Source organism: Merops nubicus, unplaced genomic scaffold (assembly GCF_000691845.1).
Source record: "Merops nubicus isolate BGI_N331 unplaced genomic scaffold, ASM69184v1 scaffold11882, whole genome shotgun sequence".
Lineage (NCBI taxonomy): Eukaryota > Metazoa > Chordata > Aves > Coraciiformes > Meropidae > Merops > Merops nubicus.
In genome coordinates, this window is record NW_008592917.1 from 36598 (window position 1) to 45082 (window position 8485).

The 8485-nt window shown below is 37.9% G+C and overlaps 1 protein-coding gene across 1 annotated transcript in view; it reads right to left on the reverse strand.

Moving 5' to 3' along the window:
• LCOR (ligand dependent nuclear receptor corepressor) overlaps nt 1-8485 on the reverse strand; it is a 22211-nt gene that overhangs the window by 13134 nt on the left and 592 nt on the right. The window lies entirely within an intron of this gene.

Here is an 8485-nt window from a genome sequence, read left to right on the forward strand (position 1 = left end):
TGGGTTTAGGGAGTGTTTTGTTTTGTTAACCTTTACAAAGTATCAGCTACCATAATACCTAGGCCACATCAGTTTTTTTAGCGTCTACTGTACAAGATGATTTCAGGTTTGTATTCTCTTGGGACTAGAGAGGAAGGAAAAAAGTGGCAATTCATTTTTAAGTCACAATAAATGAAAAGAAGTCATTCTTAAGTTTGTACTGCTGCAAAGCCAAGAGGTTTAATGAAGCAAGGTTACATAACCAGCCTACAGTAAATTAACGAATAAAAGCAGTCACATGCACTACGTGCAAAGGGTAATAACATGAAATGCTGTGGACTCTGGCCTGAACAACATGGGCTCCCACCTTCAGATTTGTAAACTAGCAGATTGCAAAAGTTCTCTATCAAAAGTAAAGGAGGATACTACCTCAGCCAGGGTCTAAAGACAAAGCGGTATTTTATACTAAATCAAAAGAGGAGCAGCACAGGATGACAGAGGTGACAGGCACGTAAAACAACATATTTACTATGAAGGCAGAAGACCTCACAAAGTGACTGATGATTTTTTCCATACCAGAGAGATTCCAGGTTGGCCCTCAAACCTACTGGCTGTCATAGAAATGATTAGCACTTCTGAGATAGTCTTAAAGAATATGAATTTGAACTGATAGGTTAACTATAATAAAAGCATTCCCCTCTGTGCCAGGCAGTCCTGTACCAGTTGCCAGCAGCACTGCTCTTGCAGCTCACTGGCATTTTATGAACCCATGACAATGCAGATGTACTTCTCTGATACTCAAAAATATGTGAAGTATCCATAAAGAATTTTGCAATACAAGTATTTGTGGTGAATAATACCAATATTTTTGTAAGAGCTACTCTTTAGGTGAGACTTTGTAGAACATACCTGTACTCTTTTTGAAACTGTTTCTGCATCTGACAGTCTACTTCAGGATCTGTCCTTATTATTGACAGCCGTTCTGTCATGCTCCATTATCTTTTAGGCATTATCAGGACAATAGTAAATTCAGCTTATCAGGTTGGGTAGAAAGCAGACATTTGTGCATATTAACTAATAACAAAAGTAATCTACACATACCAAAGTGTTAGAACAATCACCGGAATATCTACACATTTGCACGCAAACTTCTTTAAGTTTTATTTTAAAAGCAATCTTAGCAAACTGATGGGGCTATATAGTATCCATTAGAGTTCATTAGCATTCTTTGGCTGAAGTCCCACAAGCAGTTGCAGAAAACTCTCTTTTACTTCAAAGGACAGAGAATTCAGAATTGAAAGAAACATTACCCCTTCAACCTGATCTGACACTCTGCCCTTTCACAGACTATAGCTCTGGAAGAAGCCTAAAATAAAAATAACCCTTGACCAACACAATGCATTTCAAATCTTTCTAGTACTTTGTGCAACTAAGATAATACATAGTAAGTACAAGCCTAGTGACACAGTGGAAACAGTTCAGTGGCAGCATGCCTCACCATAAACAAGTGTACTTTACATTACTTACATGAAGGTAGCATATAAAGAGTACAATTTAATCTACCTAAGCTAACGAAAGCTGTACATTTTCTACATAGAGAAGGAATGAATAAAAAGGGATCAGCCAGGGGAAAAAAAAAAAAAAAAAAAATTGTAAGTGGCTTACAGTGGTGAATAGCTGAATAAAGGATCATTTGATCTGCATTCAGGAGAAGAGTGGGATAGCAAGGCAATGGCAGCACTTAGATCTTACCCCTCAAAATAAGGAGCATGCATCTCTCTGCATGTATGATTTTTATCAATGTCCACACTAAGACACCAAAATATAAAGAAATACAGTTATACAAAAGAGTCAGATTTAACCTTGTGCATAGAAAAAAACCTCTTCAGCTATTTTCTGGCATCTGCAGTACAGCACTGACTACACAAGACAAAATATACTGGAAAGGTTTCTGCTTATTGCACTTCTTTATTATTTTGTTATCAATCATGTCACAATTATTCCAGCAATCTTTGCAGCTGGTTCATCCCTAGAAGGAAACTTTAAATTTCCACACTAAAAATTACAATTGTTATTCAAAGTCAGCTTCCAAAAGTGGAGGGGTTTTGTTTGGTTTGGGGGTATTTGGTTGGTGGCAGGTTTGTATTCTTCTCTTCATGGTGTGGTGTTTTTTTGTTTGGGGTTGGTTTGGGTGTGTTTGTTTTGGTTTTGTTTGTTTGTTTTGTTGTTTGTTTTCTTTCATTTCCTCCCAAGAACTGTTATTTGGATCCATTATCTTCAGTCTTACCCTCCCACTCTAAAGTCCCTAACCATATTAAAGTTTTCTAATCAACATGCAGGTAGTAGGAATAAGAAAAACATTTCAATATTTAGATAGAATCATCATTGGTTACAAATATCCTGGGGGGGAAAAAAAAAAAAGTTACTTTCACATATTTTTAACACCGGTTTAATTTTATTCTTTTTATGCGTCTCTTCAGGTGGAAGCAATGCCCCAAAACTATGCCAGCAGTGAACATGCAGTACCACTGTACTAAACAAAGCTTCAGGAAAAGATACTTGCTGTGTTTGCACATGCTTCCGAAGTGCTACAGCTCTTTTTGTACGTTAAGATATGCAGCACTACTACGTAAGTCGAAGAGCCTTAGAAATGCAGGGCTCAGGTTTTCAAAATGCAAGGTCAATGCATGACCTTGAGAGACCACCCAGCCCAGCTGTGTCAGCACTAGCCCTGCATCCTCCCCGAGACCCTCCTTGTAGGAAATGTCGGTACAGCAATTCTGAATGTCGAACTGCTTGCACGGAGAGAAAGGGTTTGTACAGACACGGCACCTTCATGTTTAAGCCACAGGCCACATGCAGATGGCACGGGAAGCACTCACAAGCTAGAATAGTATGAGATAATTCCTGTCCATCCTCCAGGAGAAAATGGAGGGACGCTTCCCACAGGCCACCCGTGGCTGAACAGCCAACCCATGGACACGAGGGATACAATCCAGCTCCCACCCCACAGCAAGACCAGGAACAGTGAGTAAGCAAGGAATGTTTCAGCATCCCTAGGCCGTCTTCTCCAACAATTCTTCTTAAATCTTTGCTAGTGCAACGGAGATTAATTTATTATTTTCTGTAGACAAACCTTAAGGGCACTAGAGATTGTCTTCTTTCCCTCTACCTTCAAGACTAAGTCATTCTTGTTGCTTTCTTTTCAACGCTCTTCAGTTTGCTTACTCTCAAAGTGCTACACCCAGTTACACACTTTCACAGCATTTAGGTTTTGCTATCTGGATATTAAGACAAATGGCTCTCTTGATACAACCCCAAAAATAATGTAGTACTTCTTCAATGTTATCACTTCTCAGACATCTGTAACTAGTGACTCAACAAAACAAGTCAGTCTGTCCCGCTCCTCTTATTTATCAAGATCATTTTCAATTCTGAGCATGGTCATTAAAGCAGCTACAACTGTTCCCAGCTTGGCATCAACTAAAAATTCAGGTGGTTTTTTTTAGTTTTAAGACATCACTCACCAAACATACATACTTTTATAGTAAGAAAAAGTATTATTGCCTTATTAAGATGACTAAGGTCAGATTTTTCAATTCAAAACAAACTTAACTTGACTGATCCCTAGCTATTGTGTATCATTTATGATCTTTTTCACTCCCCCTACTACAGAGAAGAGGAAATAAAATATGCTTACATTGACGTTTATGCACAAGCAAAACTGTAACCCTGCATTACTATTAAACACAGTTGAAGCTTACCACAAGCAGCCTTTTCAGATTTTAGCCTCTGTATCAAATTATTTTAAAACCATCCAGTATAAAATTGACAGTCTAAATGCTTGAGGTTTTTCTTTTTTAAAGTGATGAAATCCATTAAAAAGATTGTTTCAGAGCATCTTCCAGCATACTTAGGATCTCTGTAAACAACTCAAACACATTTTAAAGCCATAAAAAAATCATAGGAGTTCCACAACTTCAACTCATTTTCCGATATTTCCTTTGCCATCTTCAATTATTCCATGAGTTAATGCTTTAAGTGATAGTGGTAGCTTCTCTTCAGAATTACTCAGACACTTAGTAGTTTATTTCTTATTGTTTATGTCCCTCCATAGTGAAAGGACACCAGATTCAGATGCTGTTATTAAGACTAATCTTAATCAAATAATTCCATGACATTATCTTTCAGATGTTTGTGTAAAGCAATTAGTTGAAAGCTTTTTTAAAATATCCAAATCATATTAGAGTAACTTTGAATTTTAAAATGAATCCTTCACATGCTGTATACTACCAAGCTTCTACACAACTGAAAGAATCATGAGAGGTCCTTATAGTAAAGCCCAGGTATTTTACCGTACTTTGAAGACCAGATTCAACATTCTGACGTCAACAGCATGAGACGCCAGGATACACTCCTACAAGTAATTTTCTATCTTGCTATTTTTGTAGCTTAAATATATCTGTAAAATAGTTAATGTGCTTAGGAGTATTATCCTTCTTGTTCTGCTCTCACCAACTAATAAGATTAGTTGTGCGTCTGTCGTGTACCCCCATTTTTTTTTTTTTTAAAAAAAGCATATGAATTGTTCTATGTAACTTTAAACAACAGTATTTTATTTTCCATATGAATATACTCAAACTGAATCCTCTTAGGATTTTTTTCCGATTTCCCTTCTTATTGCTGCTTGGTCTTATCTATCTGCATCTTTAAAGAAAGAAAAAATAAATCTTAAACTAGGCTTCAGCTCCAACTACGAGCAAATGACAGTGGAGACTCATTTGATACAAACATTCTACATGGAGCCAAAGATTTCTTCTGTAATGATACCTCTGTTGGTTTATTTAACAAACCATACTGAAAAATTAAGAACCATAATGAAACACAGATAAGTCAAGTACACTTAAAATTCAATTAATCTGAATTGATGGATCTCTTCTGTGCCACAAAGAGGGAAGAGGTTTTTTTTTTAATTTGTAGAAGGAAAAGATTCCTAAAGAAACAAACAAAAAAAACCCAACCACCTTGCAAACTATACTATCTTGAACTTTCCATGTGAAAGATAAAAAGCTCGTAAAGAGTTGTGAGTTACCCCATTTGCAGATTATTCAAATAAGAATTCACGTGGTTTAGTGCCATAATGTCCGATCTACTTCTTCTCACTATGAGTAGGCAGCTAGAGCTGCTAACTTGTGTCTTTTTTGTCTTTCATGCCCATCAATGTACCCATGCATTCTTCTGCACAGACACCTACATTAATAAACTGGTAACTACTTATTCTCTGATCATGCCATACTGAAACAATTGTTCATTCTGCATTATATGATGAAAGAAAAAATCCAATTTCTAAAAGTTTTAGTAAGTTATTGCACATAGCCCTTTGGATTTAGGCAAAAATGTCAGGTAAGATTTTAGCTCCCTACTTTGTCTGTATTTTATTATGCCTTTCAAATGAAGACACTTCGGTCTGTTTCTCGATCAAAAACTATCTTGTATTTTGACTGCCAAAAAATCCATGCATTTGCTCACTATTTGCAAGTAGAACTACCACTACAAATAAATTAATCTTTTCAGAATACTTCAGCAGATGGTTCTCCACCCTCTGAAGAATTCATGTAATTGAATCTGATTGCTTGTTAAAGCAAGCACCAACATCATGGAAATGGGTGGGAAAGCAAGCATCGTTTTTCCCCCCCCTTAAAGAGCTCTGTTAATAAACTCACCTCGGCGTCCAACTCCTGTCCCACAGTCCAGAACTCAATTGTCCTTAAGCACAATTACTAGTCTCCTACGTTACAGATAATACCCAAGGGCAAGTGAAATCCCGAAAAAAAAAAAACCTGAAGATTTTTACTGGTTTTTAACTTGTCAGACCAGGTACCTACATGTCACTCAAAGGTAAAATTCTAGTACACCAATTAATCATTCCACTAATTCGAAAGCGGGTATTGGTAGAGATGTACTCATTGGAAAAAGAGGCCAGCCACAGGCACACACTGTTGTAACATGTGGTTTGTGGCTACCTTGGTCCCAGCCATGACATCAATTACACACCTTTTAATTCTGTAACAGTATACAAGCACAAACCCAAGTTATCCCACCCTGCCCAGTTCTCTTCCTAAAAGAGAAAGAGGATGCACATTAACAATTCTAAAAAAGCAAAACAGAGGATGTGGCACAGAAAGCACATCTGCTACCACTTTAAGTGCAGAAACAGATAAGTTTTAGCAGTTACAGAAGACTGAGCCTGCAACTCCTTAAAAAGAAGGGTTAAAGGTATCAGTACCTTTATGAATTAAATGATGAATTTTAAAGAATGGAAGAGATTTCACAAAAACTTGTACAATTTCTCATTTGGTTCAGCCCATCAACTGAAGACTGTCCATCATATGGCTAAATAACAAATGAAGTTACAAACTTTTGAGTAACAATTCAGAATCTGATGATTTAGTTCAAATTATGATGTTGTTAAATCCATACTATTTGAAGGCTCCCCTTAGAGTCTTATTTACCTCCGTACTGCAAGCTAATAACATCAGCAATGGCCAGCAGTGCAGCAATTCGCTGTACCCAGAGAAAAGGAAGCATTCCCACCATGCCATCTCTCTCCACTGACATACAAGAACTCACTACGTCTAAAAGAAGCCATATTCTTCTCTCAAAACAAGCAAAACCACACACATAAAAATAAAACAACACAAAAAAAACCCCAAACACCCCCCAAAAACTTCAAACCCAACAGAACTGACACAAAGGCTAGGGAGCAAGAAGGAAAAAAAAAAAAAAAACAAAAAAAACACCCCACCACACACATACCCTCCCCCCAAAAAATTCTGCATACACCAAAGAAGCCCTGTGCCAAGCATAAGGAGAATCACTGGGATTAACAAGAGAAGTCACAAGTCTCATTTGAATGACCTGGTTCACCCTCCTTCCCTACTTCCCCAGCCAGTGATCCCCAGCCACAAAGCAAAGAAGCACAAAGCTCTCTTTGCTATCCCTGTTTATCAATCACCTGTGGGGAAAAAAAAAAAAAAAAAAACAAAAAAAAACCAAAAACATTTGAACAGCTCTGGTTTGGCTACTGAAAGTGACAGAAATTGCTGGATTTTATTTATAAAAACTACTCTACCCCAAGCGGGTAGTGGCTGACTGATCCTAGGACAGCCCTTCTTAACTGGCATTTCTCTTCAGATTGCTCAGAACTTAAAAGCTCCTTCACCTAACACCTCTGTCTGGCTGTGCTGCACACTCCTGCTGCATTCTCTGTCAATCTGTACACAATCCTCAAATCTCCTTAAACCCCAACGCCAAAACGCCATGAACGGCATCAGATGTGGCCATACCTGCGCCTCTTCTCTCGCCCATTTAAAAGCCACTACACAGTACAATGGGAGCCCATGTGAGGAACCTTAACGTACATGGTAACTGAAGCTAGCATAAGGAATACATTGCCAGTTTTTCAGTGATACTCACAATCATGGGCTACACTTTATTACTCAAACTAGAAAGAAAAGCCCAGCAAAATACATAAAAATAAAAATAGCGATATCTCAGCTTCTGACTAAAGGTTGTGGAGAAGCCTGAAAAGGAAGAGATGACCACAACTGATCAGCTCACCATGTGGCAAACATTTTTGTTCTTAGTTTTTGTATTCGCCTAGTAATGACCCATTTTCAGGAGCTTTATTTTAGTTATTTTGAACCCATGAGGACAACTGAGATGTAACCAGTCCTTTAAAGTAGAGCAGTCTTAAAAAGATGTAAACAAATTGAGAGGCAAATAGTTCTTAGACTTAGAGCATAGTCTTAAACAGTAAACTGTTAGGTTCTCCCAGATCACAACGAGTCTCTGCCCACAACATAAAATCAAATTTCTGAACTAATTCAATGGCTTAACATTGAATTTTGTCTTCATGTGAGATGACGTAAGTCAAACAACAGAACTCCTTACAGCACAAGCTTATACACAGCTTACCTGCTGTCAGTCCTAGTGAAAATGTATTATGCCTTACATGTGCTCTAAATGCAAGCATTCCTAACCCTCCTCCCCAGGCCTTAAAAACTATAATACAAAACAAGCATAAGCTGGCAACATGGCAAGCATCAGTGTCAACAAAGCACTTCCTTCATCTATGAGGCACGCAGCCATACGTGTTAGCAGCTGCAGAGAAGAGGTGCTTTTGTTTCATTCCTAAACCGAGAGAGAACAGCTCTGGGTGTTATTTTACACTGTGCAGGAAGTAGCAGTTACGAGTTCCAGCAAATGAAGTTTTGCCAAGACAGATGACCCTTCTTTCCTATCATTTCAACACACGGGCTGAGCAACAATGAAGTAGAGCACCATAGTCTTTGTTTCATATACAGCTATAACCTCATTAAGAAAACAAACAGCAAGTTTATTATGCTGGCAAAGCTAATGTCCACCTTTAGGCTCTGACCTGGTTATGAGCAAGCACAGTACAAAATATGCCATACATAAGTCCTTAAAAGAATATGGCCCACAG